This window comes from Lactuca saligna, chromosome 8, assembly GCF_052625555.1.
Source record: "Lactuca saligna cultivar CGN05327 chromosome 8, ASM5262555v1, whole genome shotgun sequence".
NCBI lineage: Eukaryota > Viridiplantae > Streptophyta > Magnoliopsida > Asterales > Asteraceae > Lactuca > Lactuca saligna.
The window spans coordinates 244432393-244457148 of record NC_136424.1 but is presented as its reverse complement, the minus strand read 5'-3'; the positions used below and the strand labels follow the sequence as shown (position 1 = coordinate 244457148).

At 39.2% G+C, this 24756-nt stretch overlaps 1 pseudogene; it reads right to left on the bottom strand.

Annotated features, from left to right (window-relative positions):
• Positions 1-20328: 20328 nt before the first annotated feature.
• Positions 20329-20919, bottom strand: LOC145010568 (delta(12)-fatty-acid desaturase FAD2-like; annotated as a pseudogene).
• Between the last annotated feature and the right edge of the window lie 3837 nt (positions 20920-24756).

The following is a 24756-nucleotide window of genomic DNA, read 5'->3' as shown; positions in this document are numbered from 1 at the left end:
GGGTGTTCGGCTTGTGTTTTCGAGCTTAGGGGTATTTCGGTATAGTGTTAGTTCAGGCTTTAGTGGAAAATGGATATTTATTCGGAAGTTCTAAAGGAAGATTTGAGTTGATATATGTGTAGAGCTTCTTGTCACCTTTACGTGGATATAAGGATCGTCAAAATCGGGTTTGTAACGAAGAAGTTATGGCCTTCAGAAGTTTCAAGGTTTTCAAGCTTAGGCGAGTACGCGGGGCGTACAAAAAGTGTACGCGGGGCATACTAGTAAAGAGGGTAGTACGTTGGGCATACCTTGGAGTACATCGGGCGTACTAACCATGATGGTCGCGAAGGTTCCCAATAGTACGTTGGGCGTACTCCAGTCAGATCAGAACCCTATTTTTGGGTCTTGAAACCTATTTAAGCTCCTTATTTCTTAACCTAACCCTAATATCTTCAGCCTCCATCCCTCTAAACCCTAGAATTCGACCCTTAGCCTCCATTTGACTGATTCTTGAGTTTTTTGGTGATTTAGTGTGTTTTTTGTGCTTCTTGTGGAAGGAGTTCCTTGAGGAAGCATTTCTTGGCTTGAAGCTTGTAGATCGAAGCTCTAATCATATTGATCTAAATCCAGAAAGCATAAAGTTTAGATCTTGGTGGCTTTCTCATGTGGATCTAGTTGGTTTATGACTTGTTATGTTTGGACCTTGAAGATAAGGAACTTGGTGATCAAGCTATGGTTGGAGTCAAGCTTCTAGATCCAGAACCTTCATCAACTTTGCAAGCTTTTGGAGGTATAAAGTCTCAACCTTGTCAACTCTTTCATGTAGATCTACCATTGTGATTTTTAGTTCAATTTGGTCTCAAAGATGGAACTTTATGGTTGAAATCTTATTCTTAGGCTTTGAGTTGCCACTCTCATTGCTAAATGGGTCCCTAAGACAGAAAGTTTCCATCTTGGAAGTCTTAATGCCCGCATGCATGATTTAAGACCATTTCCTTAGAAGTAGATTATCATCTTTGGAATTTGAGCTTATGAGGGCCATGCAAGGCGATCAAGTAAGCAACTTTATGGTTTAAGGCGTTTAAAAGAACTTGGATCTGTGTTTGTAGCTTTTGGAGTAGAGTATTAAGCATTTAATGGGAAAATTGCTTAACAGGGGATTATGCTACGCGTACGTGCATGTACGCCCAGAGTAAGCATCATTTGGCATGTGAGTTTAGTGTACATAGGAGTACGCCCATCGTACTCATCAGTTATGGGCGTATTGTGTTTTGGGCCTCGGTTTGGGCCATGTAGTGGGCTTTGGGCCTTTGGGCCTTAGTGGACCATCAGAAGCCAGATGTATTGGTCCAAGGATATGTTTGGGCTTAAAGTAAGTCCCATTAGAGGGATTGGGCCCAATTGAGCAAATTGGGCCATTATTGGGCCACTAGTGTAACGCCCGTAGATCCGGGCAAGTCAATTTAGAGGCAATATGGGTCGAAAACGACTTTTCGGAAAAAGATTATTTAGAATAAATAATTTTAACCTAGTTATAGTATATGTCACAAGGTTTCCGTACATATAAAGAACGCCAAAATCTGAGTTATAACGAAGAAGTTATGGCCCGTCGAAGTTTTACGGCAAAACCGGCACGACACCGGGAAGCGTAAAAAGTGCATTTATGATAGAGGACTTTTTAGCCTTAGTTATCTAAACCAAAGTCGTAGAGTATGTTAAAATGAGAAAATCCGTAAAAAGAACGCCCAAATCTGACTTCGTATGAGGAAGTTATGATTTTTCAAAGTTTCAGCTTAGTAGTGTACAGCCCGAAACTGGAATTTCAGTTCGAGCGGTTTTTGGCTTACGCGACCTAAATGAGAGTTAAAGATCTCAATAATAGGAACTCAACAGTAAAAAGATGGACGAAAACGGAGTTCGTATGAAAGAGTTAAGAATTCTTCGCGATCATTTAACAATCTAAACGCCTCCTACTATTAAATTTATGATCGGTCGAGAATTAGCCGACGGAGCCAAAATGAAAGTTGTAGATATTATTTTTACCTACGCATGGATATAAAGAACGTCGAAAACGGAGATAGTATGAGATAGATATAGACGAAGCTTAGTCGCTACTTTTCGAGCGCGGCGAATTCGATACAGTTTTGTAAATCCGAAATAGAATGAGAATTAGCCAACGAGGTCTAAATGAGAGTTGAAGATATCATTAATAGGAACTCAACGGTAAAAAGACAGACAAAAATGGATCTTGTATGCGAAAGTTATGGACGAAGCTTAGTCCCTACTTTTCGAGCGCGGCGAATTCGATACAGTTTTGTAAATCCGAGATAGAATGAGAATTAGCTAACGAGGTCTAAACGAAAGTTGAAGATCTCATTAATAGGATCTCAACGGTAAAAAGACAGACAAAAACAGAGCTCGTATGCAAAAGTTACGGACGAAGCTTAGAGGCTACTTTACTATAAAACTCCTATAAATACAAGGGTGAACTCATATTTTCTTCACACCATAAGCCTCTCTTTCTCTCTCTAACTTCTCTCTAGCCTCCCTAAACCCCTCCCAAGTCTACGGAACCTCCCTATCACGAGAAGAAAGCCCCGGAGCGCCCGACGGCTCCGAGAAGAAAAGCTTTCGGCTCGGAAACGCTGCTCCAACGAAGCCCGGTTTTTAATAAAAACCCATTGTAAGTGAGTTATGCCTATACTATATTTAATATAGCTTTTATTTAATTATGGTAACATTATTAGGACCTTAAAATAATTATTTGGGCTATTATTATGAGTTATATTGAGTGTTATTTAACGCTTATATAATAGTAATAATAGCTAGACTATTAATTAGTCGTGGTTAACGTTAAAAACTAAACCCTAGTGGTATTGATACTAGGTTTTGTCGAGGAAAATTGTTTTGAGATAACGAAGTGCTGTCTGAGTTCGGAATCACCACCTAATCAGGTGACTGCATGGTCCCTTTCATCTTACACATAGATATGAAGTATTTATTATATAATTTACGTGTTGTGAGTGCATAGTCCCTTTCATCTTACACATAGATATGAAGTATTTAATATAAACTACGTGCTATGTGTGCATATTATCTGAATACTTGTTGTTTATGTTCGATGAACGTTTTATACATGTTTTAAAGGATTTAAACTGTATACGTATTTTATATGTACAAATATGTGTGGTATGATGATGGGTAGATAGATGATGAGAGATAGAAGATGACGTGAGTATACATTGGCAGCTATAGACTTAGTGCCTATGGGACAAACACCGGTAGCTATGGACTTAGTACATGTCAGACGTTGGTAGCTATGGATTTAGTACCTGTTAGAAATTGGTAGCTATGGACTTAGTACCTATTAGTTAGACACTGGTAGCTATGGATTTAGTACCTGTAGGAATTGGTAGCTATGGACTTAGTACCTGTTGAACGCTGGTAGCTATGGATTTAGTACCTGATGAGTAGGATATAGCAGCTATGGAATTAGTGCTTTACGAACTAACATCGGCAGCTATGGATTTAGTGCCAGTCCTATAACCCTAGAAGTAAGGGACTTCGGAATAAATAAATGCAGGATAGACGACTCTTAGGTTAAATCCTTAAGAGTAAAGAAGATAACAGGGATGGGTAATGGGGTTAATTGTTTGATGATTACACATAACAATTATATTATTGTGGGTTGAAAACCCTATGTACTCACCAGGTTTCCCAACCTGACCCACTCAGTTTATGTATATCACAGGTGTTGATATGAAGTCACTTTACACTGAGAGATTTAAAGAGATGTAGATCATGTCACACCCCCGAACCAGACGGCGGAAACGTCCGGGGGCTGTTGTGACTCAATTGAATACCATAACATTGTATATATATGAAACGTAACAACATTCGTCACCATGCATTAATATAGTACAACCAGTAAAGTTTACATGAAGTACATTGTTTAAACATTACATTCCCAAAAATAAATTGTTCGTTTTGTACATAAATAAACTGTAAGCCATCACTGAATATGATTTCCTTTTATTCACTGGTTCCCTGAGAATACAAGTATTTTGAAAAACGTCAACATATGAAATGTTGGTGAGTTCATAAGTAGTGTTTGAAATCCAATGTTTTGTATTGTTTGAAAACCACCAGAAAATCCGATATTTTCTGAAAATAGTATAGTCAAAAAGGTGTGAAGATCCATAGGTATGCTTGTTTGTTTCTATACTTGTAAAAATTGTTCATTAAAATTGTATGCATTCCGAATCCGTACGTATTGAAAAACCCTAGGAAAACCCGATGTTTTCCTAATTCTTTGAATTACATGAATTTACATTGAAACCATTGCAACGCGTGAAGTTATCAATACCAGGCGACGTTGGATTATTTTTGAGCATGATTATTTGCTACAAACGCGCGTTACACAAACGACTAGTCTATAGCAATACTAACGATCCCGTAGGCGTCGTCCGTACTAATCACGTTATCCAACCGCCCTGACTACGTGTAGTCCCACATCCGAAGAGAAAGAGGACACGAAGGCCTCGATGACTCCATTAGCCGGTTGGGGATAAAAAGGTACGAGGGGTCCCAGACCCGCCTCGCATAAAAAGGTAGACTCTACTAGCAATACCAAAGGACCCTTGGGGACCAGTAGTATACAAGCCATTGAAAGTCCTTTTACGTTGTGTCGGATCGGTAAAACCCAACACTTCGTAAGATAGAGGTCTTCGGGCCTTAAGATCAGGTCATTGGGCTAGCTAGGCTCAACAAACAAGATTTTACACTTTTGGGGCCTAAAGATGGTGCGTAGACGTCTGTGCACACTCGCATGTATATTGAATTCCCAAACGTTATTAGTATGAATCGTAGTGTCGTAGTATCATAGTGTCGTCGTGTTAGTAGTTTCGGATTTTTATTGGTTCGAGACCGAACCAATTCGTTTAACAACAACTTTTGGTGTTCTAATGTATTGTATTTTATCGATAGTCGCGGTGCCATCATTTGGTCAAATTGCATGTATTGAATTAGCCTTCAAAGTTGTCTGTTTTCAGCCCCTCATTGTTTGTAAAATTTACTTTTTCAACCCTTTATTTAAATATTTTCCGGTTTGGTCCTTAAATCAATTTTCTTGACATTTTAACACCAAAAATTATTGAAATTAATATTTTTCAGCATATTTTTCATAGAAAACAGCTTAAGTCCCTGAAATTTAAGTTTTCTCGGTTATAACCCTTCTTTTTCGCAATTTTGACAATTTTGGCCCAAATTGTAAAATTTTGCAACTTTGGTCCTTTTTAAATTTAAAAAGCATTTTAAACCTTTGAAAAGGACTTGGAACACTTATAGTCCACTATTTTACAGAAAAACACAGTTTTGGCCCTCCAAAACAGAAAATTCGCATAATGGGCCTCATTGGGCCGAAAATGTCATTTTTAGCCCATTAAGCTTGAAATTTATGTTTTTAGTTCTCTAAATGAGTATATTTCCAGAAATGGTTTTATTGAAACTGTTTTGACACACCTTATCCATCAGAATTCGTGATATGTCAATTTGGGCCCTTAATTTTGTATTTTTCACATTTTAGGTCCAAAAATTGTGTTTTTAGCCCAAAGAAATTATTACTAAACCACTTAGCTATTTTTCTAGAAACACTTAGTATGTAGAAATATAGTAGAGGCTAAAATTATTTAACATAAGGTATATCTCGGTTTTGAGGGGTTTTATGGCTAAATCCAACATTATAACTCACAAAAGCACACATATAAGCATGGAAATCATACAAAGCATACAAAACACATATAGATCTACACTTTCACTTGTATTCCCCCCCCCCCCCCCCCCCAAAAAAAAAAAAAAACTCATAAAAACAGAAAATAGGGGGTATGAAGCTCACCTTGGGTGTTGATTCGGTTTTTGAAGAAAGAATGGAAGAAATGAAGTGATGTTTCACTCTAGCACCCTTTGATGATGAATTCGAGTTTATGGAGTTCTAAGACACAAGTTTATGATTTCATGAGAGTTAAGAGGAGATTTTTGAAGACAAGAAAGAGTCCAAAGCATGGATCCAAGCATTAACTTACCTAGATAATGATTTTGGTGATGGATTCTCCTTGTGAAGCTCTTGATTCACGAAAATTTTGAAGGAGGAGGGAGGAATGCTCTTCAAGACTTAGAGAGATTGGAATTGAATTTTTGTGATGTGTGTGTGTGTATCCTCGGCCGAGAGTGAGAGGGAGAGGAAGAAGAGATGACCTTTGAAGTGATATGCATGGAGATATGGGATAAGTTGCATGGATATCCAAAAGACAATAATGAAGTGGCAAAACAAAGTCAACTCTCTTCCTTTTCTTGGGTTTGGGCCTTGGGCCGAGATTTTTGGAAGGGAAAAGGAAAATTTTGGGCCCTTGCTTCTAAGCCCAATGTTAGAGTTAATTTGGGTATGTTTTAAGTCTAAAAGAATGTGGTAGGATTTTTATATTTTTATTGGGCTAGTTTAGGTTATTCATGTATCAAGGCTTTTAATTCATTTCATTCTAGGCCCAACATGGCCCAAAATGTTGAAATAAATTAGTGTGGGTCCAATTAGAGCCCAATTAGGGTTCTAAGCCCATGATAGTCTAATTGGAAGCTTATTGGTCCATTTGGATTCAATAAGGAAGTCCTAGTCCAAAATGGACTTAAACAAGGACTTCTAGGGTCTCCAATTGTTTGAAGACTATTTGTAGTACTTGTATGAGGCCTTTGATTGGAGTTTTTGATGTCATAATAGTAGGTGTCAATCATGTTCTTAAGTTTTGGATTCACATTAACTTGAGTGTATAGATTACATAACACAAAATTTCCAGTTGTGACATCATCCCCCTGTTAGAGGGAATTTCGTCCCGAAATTCTGTTTGAAAGCTAGATTTGAGAATGCTAGAATAGGTGAGGGTACTTTTGCTTCATTTGATCTTCGCGTTCCCAAGTGAATTCTGGCCCACGCTTTGCGTTCCATCGTACCTTCACGATCGGGATGCGACTCTGTTTAGTACGCTTCACCTCCCTGTCCATGATTTCGATTGGTTCTTCGACGAACAGGAGATTCTCATTGATTTCGATTTCGTCAAGAGGAATGACAAGGGTTTCGTCTGATAGGCACTTCTTTAGGTTAGAGACATTAAACACAGGGTGTACACCGTTTAGCTCCGCGGGTAGTTGTAGTCTGTAGGCTACCGGACCTATTCGGGCGACGATTTCGAAAGGTCCAATGTATCGTGGATTTAGTTTTCACCGCTTCCCAAAACGAATGACTCCTTTCCAGGGCGATACTTTTAACAGTACTCGATCACCGACCTGAAATTCTAAGGGCTTTCGCCGTCTATCGGCGTAGCTCTTTTGTCGGTCACGCGATGCTTGCAATCGAGCTCTGATCTGAACGATCTTTTCTGTGGTTTCGCAAATGATCTCCGGTCCTGTTAGTGCCCTATCCGACGTATGCGTTTTTGCTAGTTGGGTGTCACCTACTTCAACCCAACATAACGGTGATCTACATTTACGCCCGTACAGTGCTTCGAAAGGAGCCACCTTGATGCTCGAATGGTAACTATTGTTGTATGAGAACTCGATTAAGGGTAGGTGGGTATCCCAAGACTTTCCAAAGTCTATCACGCATGCGCGGAGCATATCTTCGAGCGTTTGGATGGTTCGCTCGCTTTGACCATCCGTTTGTGGATGATAAGCGGTGCTCATATCGAGGTTTGTTCCCATCGCCTTATGAAGTGATTGCCAAAATCGGGACGTGAACCTACTGTCCCTATCCGAGATGATAGATGTTGGTATTCCGTGGAGTCTCACGATCTCTCGAATGTATAAACGCGTCAATCTCTCCATCTTGTATGATTCTTTAATTGGCAAGAAATGGGCAGATTTCGTCAGTCGGTCGATTATTACCCATATGGTGTCTAATCCATCCGACGTTTTGGGTAGCTTGGTCACGAAATCCATAGAAATCCCCTCCCATTTCCACTCAGGGATTGCCGGTTGCTGTAACAATCCTGAGGGTTTTTGGTATTCCACCTTTACTTTGGCGCACGTAAGGCACTTACTGACGTAGGTCGCGATTTCCGCCTTCATGTTAGGCCACCAATAGTGTTGTTTAATATCCAAATACATCTTATCGGAACCGGGATGAATGGAGTATCGTGTCTTGTGGGCTTCCTTCATAACGGTCTCCCTAAATCCTCCGATTTTTGGGACCCAAATACGGTTCATGAAGTAGTATACCCCATTCTCTCTTGCTTCTAGGTTCCTTTCCATCACGCGCAATGCCTCGCTAATTCTATTTTCCGTTTTCATAGCCTCCGACTGGACTGATGCGATCTGAGTGGCCAGATGAGATTGAATGGTTATCGAGTGCGTTTTCGTATGGCGATTAGTGTACTCCTTCCGACTTAATGCATCAGCTACCACGTTGGCCTTACCTGGATGGTACTTGATCTCGCATTCATAGTCGTTTAGCAATTCCACCCATCTTCGTTGTCTCATGTTCAGCTCCTTCTGATTCAAGATGTGCTGGAGGCTCTTGTGGTCCGTGAAGATGGTGCACTTTGTACCGTACAGGTAGTGCCTCCAAATTTTTAGAGCAAAGACCACGGCTCCCAGTTCTAGGTCATGGGTCGTGTAATTTACTTCGTGCGTCTTTAGTTGGCGGGACGCATATGCTATCACTCTTCCACGTTGCATGAGAACGCAACCTAAGCCCTGATTCGACGCGTCACAGTAGACTACAAAATCTTCCGTTCCTTCAGGTAGAGATAGTACAGGAGCGCTACAGAGAGCTTGCTTCAAGGTTCGAAATGCAATCTCTTGTCAGTCTATCCACTTGAATGGCACGCCCTTTTGCATAAGCAAGGTAAGCGGCTTGGCGATCTTAGAGAAGTTTTGGATGAATCTCCTATAGTAGCCTGGTAGGCCTAAGAACTGACGAATTTCTGTGGGCGTAGTCGGAGTTGCCCATCCTTCCACAGCTTTGACCTTAGAGGGGTCCACATGAATTCCGTCTTGGCTAACCACGTGGCCTAGGAAATTCACACTCCGGAGCCAGAACTCGCACTTGGAGAGTTTGGCGTAAAGCTTTTCCGATCGCAGAGTGTCTAGAATTTGTCGGAGATGTTGGCCATGCTCCTCTTTGCTTCGAGAATAGACGAGGATGTCATCGATAAATACAATGACGAAGTTGTCAAGGAATGGTCGACAGATTCGATTCATTAGGTCCATAAATGCAGTAGGTGCATTTGTTAGACCGAAGGGCATTACGACGAATTCATAATGTCCGTAGCGGGTTCGGAAAGCGGTTTTAGGAATATCCTCTTCTCGGACTTTTAGTTGGTGGTATCCGGACCGTAGATCTATTTTAGAAAAATAACTCGCTCCTTGGAGCTGGTCGAATAGATCATCGATTCGTGGGAGTGGGTAGCGGTTTTTAACAGTGAGTTTATTTAACTCTCTGTAATCGATGCACATTCTGAAAGATCCGTCCTTCTTTTTGACAAAGAGCACCAGAGCTCCCCATAGCGAGTAGCTAGGTCGGATAAATCCCTTGTCCAGAAGCTCACTAAGTTGGCTGGACAATTCCTGCATTTCAGCAGGAGCCAACCGATATGGTGATTTAGCGAGAGGGGTCGCTCCTGGAACAAGGTCGATTCGGAACTCAACCTGTCTCTCTGTGGGTACTCCTGGAAGATCTTCAGGAAACACGTCCGGGAATTCACACGCTACCGGAATATCTTGGATGTTAGTTTCTTCTTTGGTCTTGTCCACTATGCGAGCCAAGAACGCCAAATTGTTCTTTCGCAGATGTTTTTGTGCTTTGATGCACGAGATAAGACGAAGATTCGTACTGGGTTTGTCTCCGTAAATTACTAGGGTTTCGTGATTCGGGAGACGAAGGCGAACGGCCTTCTCGTGGCACATAATCTCAGCATGGTGGGGGCTTAACCAATCCATGCCGATAATCACATCGAAACTCCTAATTGATACTGGCATTAGGTCTATTCGAAAAACGTGCTGGTTAAGGGTTAGGGTACATCCGATGTAGATCTCCCCAGTGGATTCAGTTTTCCCATTGGCCATTTCCACCGTATAGGTTTCATTTAGCTTCTGGGGTTGTTGCTTTAATAAATGTTTAAACTTCTCGCTCACGAAACTTCACTCCGCTCCAGTATCAAATAAGATGCATGCATAAGTGTGGTTTAGGACGAACGTACCGGTCACAACTGTGGGGTCCTGAACTGCATCACTCTGACCCATAGTCAGCATTCTTCCTGCTCCTCTGTTTCCTGAGTTGTTGTTAGGGCAATCTCGGCGGAAATGCCCCGTCCTTCCACACCCGAAGCAGGTGTGGCTAGGCCCTGCATTATTGCCGCCGGCATTGGTGTTGTTGTTATTGCGGTAGTTGTTGTTGTTGTTGTTCTGGTTGTTTCCCTGACTCTGGTTCTGAGGAGGGTATGTCCTGCAGAACCTTGAAGTGTGTCCCCTTCGGTTGCAATTGGTGCAATGGAGTTCCCTGCATTCGCCGTGATGGTGGAGGCCGCACTTATTGCATTTGGGAAGATTACCGGAATAAGGTCTGGAAGCATTTGAAGTGGCTGAGGTTGGAGCATGTGGTGCGGCTAAAACCGGTGTGGTAACAGCATTAACCGCCACTGTCTGCTGCTTCTTGGAGGTGTCGGGGCCCTGGCGCCCCTTCCTCTTATTGTTCTTCCCTCTCCTGCTCCGTACGCTCGACTCTAGTCCTCAACTGGCGCACCTGATCAGCAGTGTCCTGCGCAAGGTCGCCCGTATTCTGTAACCGTTTCACCATGACTGGAAGGGCTCGATCAGCCGGTCCTCCGTCTCTCAGGTCAAAGAACTCATGTGACATGCCAAACGGGGGTCGTTGTCCCTGATGTCTGCTCCATCTCCAAAGATCAATGCCCCAAGGAGGGGTAGGTCCAGTGGGACCCACACGATAAGCAGGCACCCTGATCGGGTAAGGGGGGTCGATGACCTCAGACCCTGAGTCCGAATCACCCCCTTCGCTATCATCGGGCTCCTCTTCGAAATGCTCTTCGTCTTCTTCGGGTTCGGCAGGCTCGCCCTCGACTTCTGCCTCCAGTTCCCCGTCTGATTCTTCTTCGGGGTCTTCCTCAGGTTCCTCTTCAGGCTCTTCCTCAGGCTCCTCCTCTTCTAGCCACCCGTTGTTTCCCTGATTAGGGAAATAGGGGTCTCTAGGGTGATGAAAACCAGCCATGCTGTCTGCGCTAGTACGTATATATGCTAACATTATTCCTAGGTGCTATGACTATTGTACAGACTAAGAAAACGTTCTCTTGTTGGTGATAAGGGTATAATTTTTGGTTCCCTAGCCATCCTGATCTCATTGAGATGTGTGTTAGTTTTACTTTGGAGAGAATGTAGTTGATCAGGTTACATTCACTCCTTGGTATCACTAAGAACAGTCCCGAATTAACCGAGATACCAGCATTATTGTGTTTGATTCGGCGTTAGGTCCTTATTCCTAATGCAAGCAAGCGTGTTTTATTTACTTGTTTTGTTCAGAGTTATGTTAGTCCCTCTTTTTGGTTTATAGTTGCATATCAATGTGTGTCTTGACATGCTAGTTCACTATAAACAAAGCTCTGATACCAACCTGTCACACCCCCGAACCAGACGGCGGAAACGTCCGGGGGCTGTTGTGACTCAATTGAATACCATAACATTTTATATATATGAAACGTAACAACATTCGTCACCATGCATTAATATAGTACAACCAGTAAAGTTTACATGAAGTACATTGTTTAAACATTACATTCCCAAAAATAAATTGTTCGTTTCGTACATAAATAAACTGCAAGCCATCACTGAATATGATTTCCTTTGATTCACTGGTTCCCTGATAATACAAGTATTTTGAAAAACGTCAACATATGAAATGTTGGTGAGTTCATAAGTAGTGTTTGAAATCCAATGTTTTGTATTGTTTGAAAACCACCAGAAAATCCGATATTTTCTGAAAATAGTATAGTCAAAAAGGTGTGAAGATCTATAGGTATGCTTGTTTGTTTCTATACTTGTAAAAATTGTTCACTAAAATTGTATGCATTCCGAATCTGTATGTATTGAAAAACCCTAGGAAAACCCGATGTTTTCCTAATTCTTTGAATTACATGAATTTACATTGAAACCATTGCAACGCGTGAAGTTATCAATACCAGGCGACGTTGGATTATTTTTGAGCATGATTATTTGCTACAAACGCGCGTTACACAAACGACTAGTATATAGCAATACTAACGATCCCGTAGGCGTCGTCCGTACTAATCATGTTATCCAACCGCCCTGACTACGTGTAGTCCCACATCCGAAGAGAAAGAGGACACGAAGGCCTCGATGACTCCATTAGCCGGTTGGGGATAAACAGGTACGAGGGGTCCCAGACCCGCCTCGCATAAAAAGGTAGACTCTACTAGCAATACCAAAGGACCCTTGGGGACCAGTAGTATACAGGCCATTGAAAGTCCTTTTACATTGTGTCGGATCGGTAAAACCCAACACTTTGTAAGATAGAGGTCTTCGGGCCTTAAGATCAGGTCATTGGGCTAACTAGGCTCAACAAACAAGATTTTACACTTTTGGGGCCTAAAGATGGTGCGTAGACGTCTGTGCACACTCGCATGTATATTGAATTCCCAAACGTTATTAGTATGAATCGTAGTGTCGTAGTATCATAGTGTCGTCGTGTTAGTAGTTTCGGATTTTTATTGGTTCGAGACCGAACCAATTCGTTTAACGACTTTTGGTGTTGTAATGTATTGTATTTCATCGATAGTCGCGGTGCCATCATTTAGTCAAATTGCATGTATTGAATTAGCCTTGAAAGTTGTCTGTTTTCAGCCCCTCGTTGTTTGTAAAATTTACTTTTTCAACCCTTTATTTAAATACTTTCCGGTTTGGTCCTTAAATCAATTTTCTTGACATTTTAACACCAAAAATTATTGAAATTAATATTTTTCAGCATATTTTTCATAGAAAACAGCTTAAGTCCCTGAAATTTAAGTTTTCTCGGTTATAACCCTTCTTTTTCGCAATTTTGACAATTTTGGCCCAAATTGTAAAATTTTGCAACTTTGGTCCTTTTTAAATTTAAAAAGCATTTTAAACCTTTGAAAAGGACTTGGAACACTTATAGTCCACTGTTTTACAGAAAAACACAGTTTTGGCCCTCCAAAACAGAAAATTTCGCATAATGGGCCTCATTGGGCCGAAAATGTCATTTTTAGCCCATTAAGCTTGAAATTTATGTTTTTAGTTCTCTAAATGAGTATATTTCCAGAAATGGTTTTATTGAAACTGTTTTGACACACCTTATCCATCAGAATTCATGATATGTCAATTTGGGCCCTTAATTTTGTATTTTTCACATTTTAGGTCCAAAAATTGTGTTTTTAGCCCAAAGAAATTATTACTAAACCACTTAGCTATTTTTCTAGAAACACTTAGTATGTAGAAATATAATAGAGGCTAAAATCATTTAACATAAGGTATATCTTGGTTTTGAGGGGTTTTATGGCTAAATCCAACATTATAACTCACAAAAGCACACATATAAGCATGGAAATCATACAAAGCATACAAAACACATATAGATCTACACTTTCAATTGTATTCCCCCCCCCCCCCCCAAAAAAAAAAAACTCATAAAAACAGAAAATAGGGGGTATGAAGCTCACCTTGGGTGTTGATTCGGTTTTTGAAGAAAGAATGGAAGAAATGAAGTGATGTTTCACTCTAGCACCCTTTGATGATGAATTCGAGTTTATGGAGTTCTAAGACACAAGTTTATGATTTCATGAGAGTTAAGAGGAGATTTTTGAAGACAAGAAAGAGTCCAAAGCATGGATCCAAGCATTAACTTACCTAGATAATGATTTTGGTGATGGATTCTCCTTGTGAAGCTCTTGATTCACGAAAATTTTGAAAGAGGAGGGAGGAATGCTCTTCAAGACTTAGAGAGATTGGAATTGAATTTTTGTGATGTGTGTGTGTGTATCCTCGGCCGAGAGTGAGAGGGAGAGGAAGAAGAGATGACCTTTGAAGTGATATGCATGGAGATATGGGATAAGTTGCATGGATATCGAAAAGACAATAATGAAGTGGCAAAACAAAGTCAACTCTCTTCCTTTTCTTGGGTTTGGGCCTTGGGCCGAGATTTTTGGAAGGGAAAAGGAAAATTTTGGGCCCTTGCTTCTAAGCCCAATGTTAGAGTTAATTTGGGTATGTTTTAAGTCTAAAAGAATGTGGTAGGATTTTTATATTTTTATTGGGCTAGTTTAGGTTATTCATGTATCAAGGCTTTTAATTCATTTCATTCTAGGCCCAACATGGCCCAAAATGTTGAAATAAATTAGTGTGGGTCCAATTAGAGCCCAATTAGGGTTCTAAGCCCATGATAGTCTAATTGGAAGCTTATTGGTCCATTTGGATTCAATAAGGAAGTCCTAGTCCAAAATGGACTTAAACAAGGACTTCTAGGGTCTCCAATTGTTTGATGACTATTTGTAGTACTTGTATGAGGCCTTTGATTGGAGTTTTTGATGTCATATTAGTAGGTGTCAATCATGTTCTTAAGTTTTGGATTCACATTAACTTGAGTGTATAGATTACATAATACAAAATTTCCAGTTGTGACTGATCACTAGTGTAAATAAATGTAAGTTCTGTTTATGCTTATGTTTCTGTATTAATGATGACATCCCAAACGTTTTAAGATGAATAAAAATACGTTTCTTCGAAAATGTTTTAATAACGTATTTATCATGTTTTTCTGGGAACAAATTCCGCAACCTTTTTATAAAATGAAGTACTCTGATTTTTATAAAGCATAAACAAAATCGGTCTTTTCTGGCCGTGATTTTAGGGATGTCACAGTTGGTATCAGAGCATTAGTTTAAGCGAACTAGGAATATGGATTTATTTCTAGACTTAAACTTAGAATGCTAAGCGATGATTGTCAGGTGTGAGCACTAGCTTATTTTAGGAATAATGCCTAAATTGCTTTTATGTGGTAAATGCTTTGCGCATGATATGTTGTTATTTGTTCGGATCTATGGTCTGTTGCCGACCGGATCTGGAAGCCTTATATGTTTAGGATTCTAAGCATTTAACTACGATATTAGAACTAGCATATAAACGTTTCGGGGTGATAAGGATGATTTAAGACGTCAATCCTAAATTAAGATCTAGATTCACCTTATTCGGTGTATAGATCAAGATGGCAAGAACCCGTAGCGGAAACGTAAACGCAAATGGGAATAGGAACCAACCCCCAGTGGTTCAGCAGATACCTGTTGTAGAAGAAGTTGCGCTTGATCCAGTCACCATGGCTGGAGTTCAAGCCATGATTCGGGCTATGTTGGTTGAACAAAGGGAAGAAATGAGACAAATGTTTAATAGGGACGAACCTACCGTACATGTTGAACCTACAGAGCCAGTTCCCGAGCAATCAGAGGAAGGGAACTACAGCCGCCAAGTGAGTCAAGTAGGGACTCAAGGTGAGAAAAGGGATGGCACTGAAGGGAGAAACAACAAGGATGGGTGGATATACAAGAATTTCTTGGGTGAGAAACCCCCAAGTCTCTCAGGAAGCCCGAAGCCGGTTGAGATTATGGATTGGATCTCTGAGATGGAGATGGTGTTTGAGAGCTGCAGCTGTAATGAGAAACAGAAGACTGTCTTCGCAGTAAGACAGCTGAAAGCTGGAGTCTTGAGCTGGTGGAAGCTATTGGCAGATACGATGCCACGAGGAGAAGCCTTAAGGATGTTGTGGGAAGAGTTTTTGGAGCAGCTGAAACTGCAGTACTGCTCGGAGGTAGATCTGATAGACCTAAACAACGAGTTTCAGAACCTGAAGAAAGGGAAGATGAGTATTGACGAGTATGAGTAGGTGTGAATGGTAGTAGAGGCCTATACTACCGGAAGCACAGGACTCACACTTGGATCAGGGAAAGTCACAAGGATTACCAAGAAGCTAGTAACTGATTCTGTTTTTTTTCAAGTATGTCAATACCATCGTTTCGATAATGACTAAAAAGATTGTTAATTTCCGACCCTAGTGGTCGTACCGAATTGAGTCCGACTACGATGAGTATGTTGCGTGTTTCAGGGAACCAAGTTCGATGTAGCGTCCGACAAAAACCAAACAATTGAAATCAAAGTGATCAATAGAAGTATCGCGTTCGTTGTTAAAGAAGTTGGTAGCCAGAAACGCTACGTGTTAAAGTGTGATTATATCACATTAGAACATGAAGGAAGGCATAGTCTATTTTAGAATTTAACTCTAAGAGACCTAAGTCTAAACGTGCATCACATGATGATAGGTCATAATTTGAAGTCTAGCCTGAGGTAGAGAGCAGGTGCACGATCGAGTACTGCTTACAGTCAATGAGTCTAAGAGATAGACTTGAAGGAATATAGAAGTTATAATTATTACCTAGGATGAAGAGATGACGTATGGAGTCATTATACGAGCCCTGTTTCGTTGATGATTCCGGGACGTAATCATCCTAAGGGGGAGATAATTGTAACGCCCGTAGATCCGGGCAAGTCAATTTAGAGGCAATATGGGTCGAAAACGACTTTTCGGCAAAAGATTATTTAGAATAAATAATTTTAACCAAGTTATATTATATGTCACAAGTTTTCCATACATATAAAGAACGCCGAAATCTGAGTTATAACGAAGAAGTTATGGCCCGTCGAAGTTTTACGGCAAAACCGGCACGACACCGGGAAGCGTAAAAAGTGAATTTATGATAGAGGACTTTTTAGCCTTAGTTATCTAAACCAAAGTCGTAGAGTATGTTAAAATGAGAAAATCCATAAAAAGAACGCCCAAATCTGACTTCGTATGAGGAAGTTACGATTTTTCAAAGTTTCAGCTTAGTAGTGTACAGCCCGAAACTGGAATTTTAGTTCGAGCGGTTTTTGGCTTATGCGACCTAAATGAGAGTTAAAGATCTCAATAATAGGAACTCAACAGTAAAATGATGGATGAAAACGGAGTTCGTATGAAAGAGTTACGAATTCTGCGCGATCATTTAACAGTCTAAACGCCTCCTACTGTTAAATTTATGATCGGTCGAGAATTAGCCGACGGAGCCAAAATGAAAGTTGTAGATATTATTTTTACCTACACATGGATATAAAGAACATCGAAAACGGAGATAGTATGAGATAGATATAGACGAAGCTTAGTCGCTACTTTTCGAGCGCGGCGAATTCGATACAGTTTTTTAAATCCGAAATAGAATGAGAATTAGCCAACGAGGTCTAAATGAGAGTTGAAGATCTCATTAATAGGAACTCAACGGTAAAAAGACAGACAAAAATGGAGCTTGTATGCGAAAGTTATGGACGAAGCTTAGTCCCTACTTTTCGAGCGCGGCGAATTCGATACAGTTTTGTAAATCCGAGATAGAATGAGAATTAGCTAACGAGGTCTAAACGAAAGTTGAAGATCTCATTAATAGGATCTCAACGGTAAAAAGACAGACAAAAATGGAGCTCGTATGCAAAAGTTACGGATGAAGCTTAGAGGCTACTTTACTATAAAACTCCTATAAATACAAGGGTGAACTCCTCATATTTTCTTCACACCATAAGCCTCTCTTTCTCTCTCTAACTTCTCTATAGCCTCCCTAAACCCCTCCCAAGTCTACGGAACCTCCCTATCACGAGAAGAAAGCCCCGGAGCGCCCGACGGCTTCGAGAAGAAAAGCTTTCGGCTCGGAAACGCTGCTCCAACGAAGCCCGGTTTTTAATAAAAACCCATTGTAAGTGAGTTATGCCTATACTATATTTAATATAGCTTTTATTTAATTATGGTAACATTATTAGGACCTTAAAATAATTATTTAGGCTATTATTATGAGTTATATTGAGTGTTATTTAACGCTTATATAATAGTAATAATAGCTAGACTATTAATTAGTCGTGGTTAACGTTAAAAACTAAACCCTAGTGGTATTGATACTAGGTTTTGTCGAGGAAAATTGTTTTGAGATAACGAAGTGTTGTCTGAGTTCGGAATCACCACCTAATCAGGTGAGTGCATGGTCCCTTTCATCTTACACATAGATATGAAGTATTTATTATATAATTTACGTGTTGTGAGTGCATAGTCCCTTTCATCTTACACATAGATATGAAGTATTTAATATAAACTACGTACTATGTGTGCATATGATCTGAATACTTGTTGTTTATGTTGGATGAACGTTTTATACATGTTTTAAAGGATTCAAACTGTATACGTATTTTATATGTACAAATATGTGTGGTATGATGATGGGTAGATAGATGATGAGAGATACAAGATGACGTGAGTATACATTGGCAGCTATAGACTTAGTGCCTATGGGACAAACACCGGTAGCTATGGACTTAGTACATGTCAGACGTTGGTAGCTATGGATTTAGTACCTGTTAGAAATTGGTAGCTATGGACTTAGTACCTATTAGTTAGACACTGGTAGCTATGGATTTAGTACCTGTAGGAATTGGTAGCTATGGACTTAGTACCTGTTGAACGCTGGTAGCTATGGATTTAGTACCCGATGAGTAGGATATAGCAGCTATGAAATTAGTGCTTTACGAACTAACATCGGCAGCTATGGATTTAGTGCCAGTCCTATAACCCTGGAAGTAAGGGACTTCGGAATAAATAAATGCAGGATAGACGACTCTTAGGTTAAATCCTTAAGAGTAAAGAAGATAACAGGGATGGGTAATGGGGTTAATTGTTTGATGATTAAACATAACAAGTATATTATTGTGGGTTGAAAACCCTATGTACTCACTAGGTTTCCCAACCTGACCCACTCAGTTTATGTATATCACAGGTGTTGATATGAAGTCACTTTACACTGAGAGATTTAAAGAGATGTAGATAACTAGTGTAAATAAATGTAAGTTCTGTTTATGCTTATGTTTCTGTATTAACGATGACATCCCAAACGATTTAAGATGAATAAAAATACGTTTCTTCGAAAATGTTTTAATAACGTATTTATCGTGTTTTTCTGGGAACAAATTCCGCAACCTTTTTATAAAATGAAGTACTCTGATTTTTATAAAGCATAAACAAAATCGGTCTTTTCTGGCCGTGATTTTGGGGATGTCACAACTAGTGGGTTGGGCAAGTCCACTTAGTGTTGGGCATTTGTTTTGGGTTTGGACCTTAGTTTGGATCATACTGGGCCAGGGGTAGAATGGCCATATTACCCCATACATGGATTAAGGATTATGGTATGGGACCCAATTGCTAATTGGGTATATTGTTTGATGAAATGACAGCTCGAGAAGCTGTCGGGGCAGCAGCTAAGGAATTCATGCAGAAAGCTCTTGCGGTGGTATGTGAGTCTTCGCACCATACCAATGGGTCTACGGCACCAATGTCGGCCCATTTTATGATATGTGATACACTAGCTGAAGTTGTATTATGTGGCATGTTAGTTGGTTATGTGATAGGGAGTATGTTAGTGATTACGTGGTATGTTAATTGATTCTGTAGTACGTGATATGCTAGTGGTCTTTGTGATACTTGCATGGAAGACCTTGGGGGGTTCTGAGGCCCTTAAGTGTAAGACCATTGAGGGTTTCCTTGGCATCCTAGGTCAAGACCTTGGGGGGTTCCCGGGGAACTTAGGTGTAAGACCTTGGAGGGTCTCCTTGGCATCCTAGGTCAAGGACCACGGGGGGGTTTACGAGGCATTGAGCTAAGACCATGTGGAGGTTCCCATGGCACCCGGAGTAAGACCCTGGAGGGTTTCTAGGGCTTCCTTATGTGTTGTTTTTGCATGGCTTATGTGTTATGTATAGCTGTTTAGCTACATGATATGATGTATGTGATTGTCTGTGGGTATGCTTTGGGGAACTTACTAATCTTCGTGCTTACAGTTTTGTTGATGGTTTCAAGCATCTTTGATTTGGAAATGAAGAGCTCAGATTGATCGCAATGCACACACCTATGAATTATGCAATGAATAATTTAGGGACGAACTCTGATAAATGTTTTACTTAATGGTGATTTCAAATGTTTTGAATAAACGGTGTCGAGGTTTTAATTAACAATGATTTGGAATTATTAAAATAAATGATATCTATTTTTGGGTTATATTAAAAATGAAATGTTTACCCCTGATTTTTGGGTCATTACACTAATAGATTAGCCTTGCCCCCAACATCAAAACAAACACAAATCTAAAATTACTAAGCAATAGACTTCGACTTCTTATTTGGAAAATACAATTATACAATCTCTCGTGATTAAAACTTATTGTCAAACCAGAAGACACCCTTGGCCTCTTCATTATCATCTGATTTAGCATATATGCATTCTTTTGCTTCTTTGTATAAGGCTTTCAAAATCGGTGTGTCATCAAGCCTGTAATAGTCTTTCAATATGGGCTTGATTGCTCTCGTGGCTTCCATTGCATGATAATGAGGTATTTTCGGGAATAAATGATCGGTAACGTGAGTATTAGTGATGTTGTGGCCTGTTATGTTCAAGATCCCATCAACTCTATCGATAACACTAAGAGCTCCCCTCATCTAATCCCATTTTGTTGAACCATAGTGGGTCAATGAAGAGTGCGTGTGATGCAAGAATGTAACACAAATAAGTGAAGTGTTTACAATGAGCAGTGGCACGCCATACATACAGAACACCCATGTGAGCCCCTTGGACATTACTAGATTGTAAAGGAGGTAGGTGACAATAACGACCCCAGCAATATCAGAAACAATGATCTGAGTTCGTTCACTTTTCATGTAAACACTACTAGAAAACCAAGTAATTACCTACAAGTTAATTGGGTAATTTTTTCCTACAAATTAGCTACAAACGTTCCTACGCATTTTCTACAGAATATTCTGTTACAAATTTAACTATAGAATACCTACAGAACACGTTAACTACGGAGTACTTACAGATTACCTACGAGTTATTTAGCTACGTAACTCCTACAAAATACATACGGATTATTTTCCTACGGAATACCTACAAAATGATTTTCCTACAGAATACATACCAACTACTTTACCTACGGATTACCTACAACTGATTTTCCTACAAAATACTTACCAACTGATTTTCCTACAGAATACCTACCAACTACTTTACCTACAGATTACATACCAACATTTTTTCCTACGGAATACCTACAGATTTTATTGGATTTTATTTCCTACCGAATACTTACTGAGTATTTATTTCCTATAGACTTTCTATGAATTTTTTACCAGTTTTTATTGCTATATTAAATTTATAATTCCTACAAAATATTTATTTCCTACAATTCAGTCAAAAATCTATTGCTATGTTAAATTTATAATTTAAAAAATATCCAAATTTTCTACTAAAAAAACCAAATAAATAATTAAAATAATAGTCAAATACCATTACATTCATTACCATTAAATTAGTCACTAACATGCCATTCATACTTTCAAATACTCAAAATACCATTACAATACCATTACAAAAACTAAGAACTGGTCAATAACATAACATTAATTTAGTGTTCTAAAACAAAAACTAAGAACTACTTGGTGGATTACCGGACGGAATAATTTGTTTCATAAAGGACGCCAATTGTCGTTGCACTTACAATTCCATTTCATTTCACATTTTTTGCATTTGCAAATTCATTTCACTTTGCTTTTCTTTCATGGCTTGTTCCATGTTTGACATTTTTTGTCGCAACTCATTTACCTAAATATAGCAAGACAAACACATGCAGTTAGTAAATGTAATTCAACTTTAAACCATGATAACAATGTACTTTACTTTTAATTCAATATATAACACACTATTGCTAATAAAAATGTACATTGTTTTTAACATCCATAATAATAACTTTTAATATGCATAATAATAACATACTATATTTTCATCCATTATACCATTGCACTCTACATTTCCAATCCATAATATCAATATAGTTTAATTATTATCAATAACAACAATTTACTTTAGCAAATATCAATAATAGCAACATACTATAATTTTCACCCATTATAGCATTATGTTTTACCTAATTTAATAATAGCAACATAGTATCATTTTCAACCATAATAACAATGCACTTTACCTAATATTAATAATGACAACATATTTCAATATTCACCCATAACAACAATGTACATTACCAAAATGAACATATATTTTGCAGCCATATTAAGTACCTCTTTACTTGATTTTTTTTTTCTATAATATATTATGTAAATAATAGTACCTCCTGTTGTGACTTTGCAAAGTTAGCAGAAGCTGAAGTTGACTTATAAGAATATGCACCCGTCATCAGAAAGTGAAGATCCGAGTATCTTGCCCCATAGATAGGACCTTTTTGTTACCCGCCTTTCCTAAGCAATTGTGTTTGGGTCCACAATTCAGGATCATTCACATTATGTTGAGTCGGATCATCACCATATTTTTGAGATAGGGCTGTGTTATATGATTCCTACAATATACCAAAAGAAAGTTTTTGTTATTGTACTAAAAAGTAAAAACTAATATTAGTAAATATATAGAAAGATAAAGACAACTTACGATCGCCACCCTAGATGTCTCATTCACAAAATCCATTGGCGCCTCTTTATCTCCCCCAAAATATATATTTTCTTTGATTCGGCGGTAAGATGTGTCTTATAATAAAGATCAATGAATGAGGGGTCTTCACCCCTTAGCTGTTTCTATATAAACAACATAACATAATTGATATAATTAGTGTTGAAAGAAAAATGTATCACTAAAATCTATAATTAGGATTAATTACCAATTTAAGACGGTGCTCCTCAAATCCAATGCTACCACCCGTATGTGTGGCTCCCCCCCCCCCCCCCCAGAATCAGTGTTACGTTTTTTTTCCACTTTTGGACAACTTTTTCCACTCATCCGTGTCCCATTTCTGAAATATATATATATATATATATATATATATATATATATATATATATAATTAGAATACAAAATAAAAAACAACAAAATAAGCAATAATGTATTAGATTCCTTGCCCTGCACAAACGTCGCCAACATCTATATGTATTTCAACAGTATTGTAATTTGCAAGAATCTCAAAGTTATTATTAATTTCTGTGATAACGTGGCCAGCTTTTCTTGCAGAATTTACCGATGCTTCCGTAGCATCCCTCATTCTACCCCTGTAGCGATCTTTCGGTGTATTCTCAAAACCTTCACGAATTATCCCTTCCTCATTTGGATCCCACTGGTATTGAGTCTGTTAAAAATAAAAAGTAAAATTTAAATTGCAAAATAACAGTGAATGAGAAATAGATATTAAAAATAAATAATTAATATATTACCCTGAAACGCTCAAACATTTAAGTGACAACTTCCTTCGGAATTTTTCTTTAAGTAATCCAAGGATCATTTATAGACTGCCAAAATATCCTTAAGATCATCCGATCAATACTTTGTCTCCCAAACCTACAATATTGAAATAACCATATAAGGATAATTATAACATCAAAAATAGTAAATTTATAATAATTAAAAAAAGACTTAGTTGTACCCCTTTCGTGTGATAAATGGCCTATAAGATCCATTAAAACTGCATCATTTGATCCACCATGTGTACCCGAATAATGGGGCGTCTGAACCATTGGTGATTCAGGCTCATGCACAGACTCATGCCCATGCTCAGGCTCATTTTCATGCTCAGGCCGATTATAGAAAAAATAACTAGCAGGGACTTCGTTGTTGCCTGTCATCTCATAACCATATGCAATACCATTCCCAACATTCTATACCACCCCTATATCTACTACAGCATCAGTCAAGCCCATGTGGGTATTTATGTCACCCATGCTACTACTCCCTGAGAATCCTGACCTTTCCGTCCTAACTGAAGTGCGTGAAAGGCCACCCGACAAAGGAGTGCATGGAAGGCCATTAGGGTCGGGCGATGACCTGGCTCCCGATACAAAACCACCACGTGGAAGGCCACTAGCATCAAGTAAAGGTGATGACCCAAATCCTAGTACAGAAGCACCTGTAAGAGGGATGCATGGAAGGCCACTAGGATCAGGCAAAGGTGATGACCTGGCTCCTAGTACAGAACCACCTGTAAGAGGGATGCGTTGAAGGCCACTAGGATCAGGAAAAGGTGATGACCTGGCTCCTGGTACAAAACCACCTGTGAGATGGATGTGTGGAAAGCTACTAGGATCAGAAAAAGGTGATGACCTGGCTCCTGGTACAAAACCACCTATAAGAGGGATGTATGGAAGGCCACTAGGATCAGGCAAAGGTGATGAACTGGCTCCTGGTACAGAACCACCTGTAAGAAGGATACATTGAAGGCCACTAGGGTCAGACAAAGACGATGCCCTACCATCCCGACGAAGGACGAACCGGAAAAAGGTTATGTGCTAGGCCTTTATCCGACATGTTGCTTTTATAGAACAAAAATAGTCAAATATGTTAGATGATAATGAAAAATAACAAATAGACTAGCATCTACATACCATATAATAACTTAAAAGTAAAACAGGATACCAAATATATTAAAGTGTATATACCATATAACATAAAACAAACTTCCTAACATTCTTCCTCATCTGGATCATAATAGTCAAAATAAACTGGTTCGTCTCTATCATCTTCATATGTATCATCTTCATGGTTTTCCGCTTCAAACCCCTCATTCTCATTGGAAGATATTTGCTCAAAGT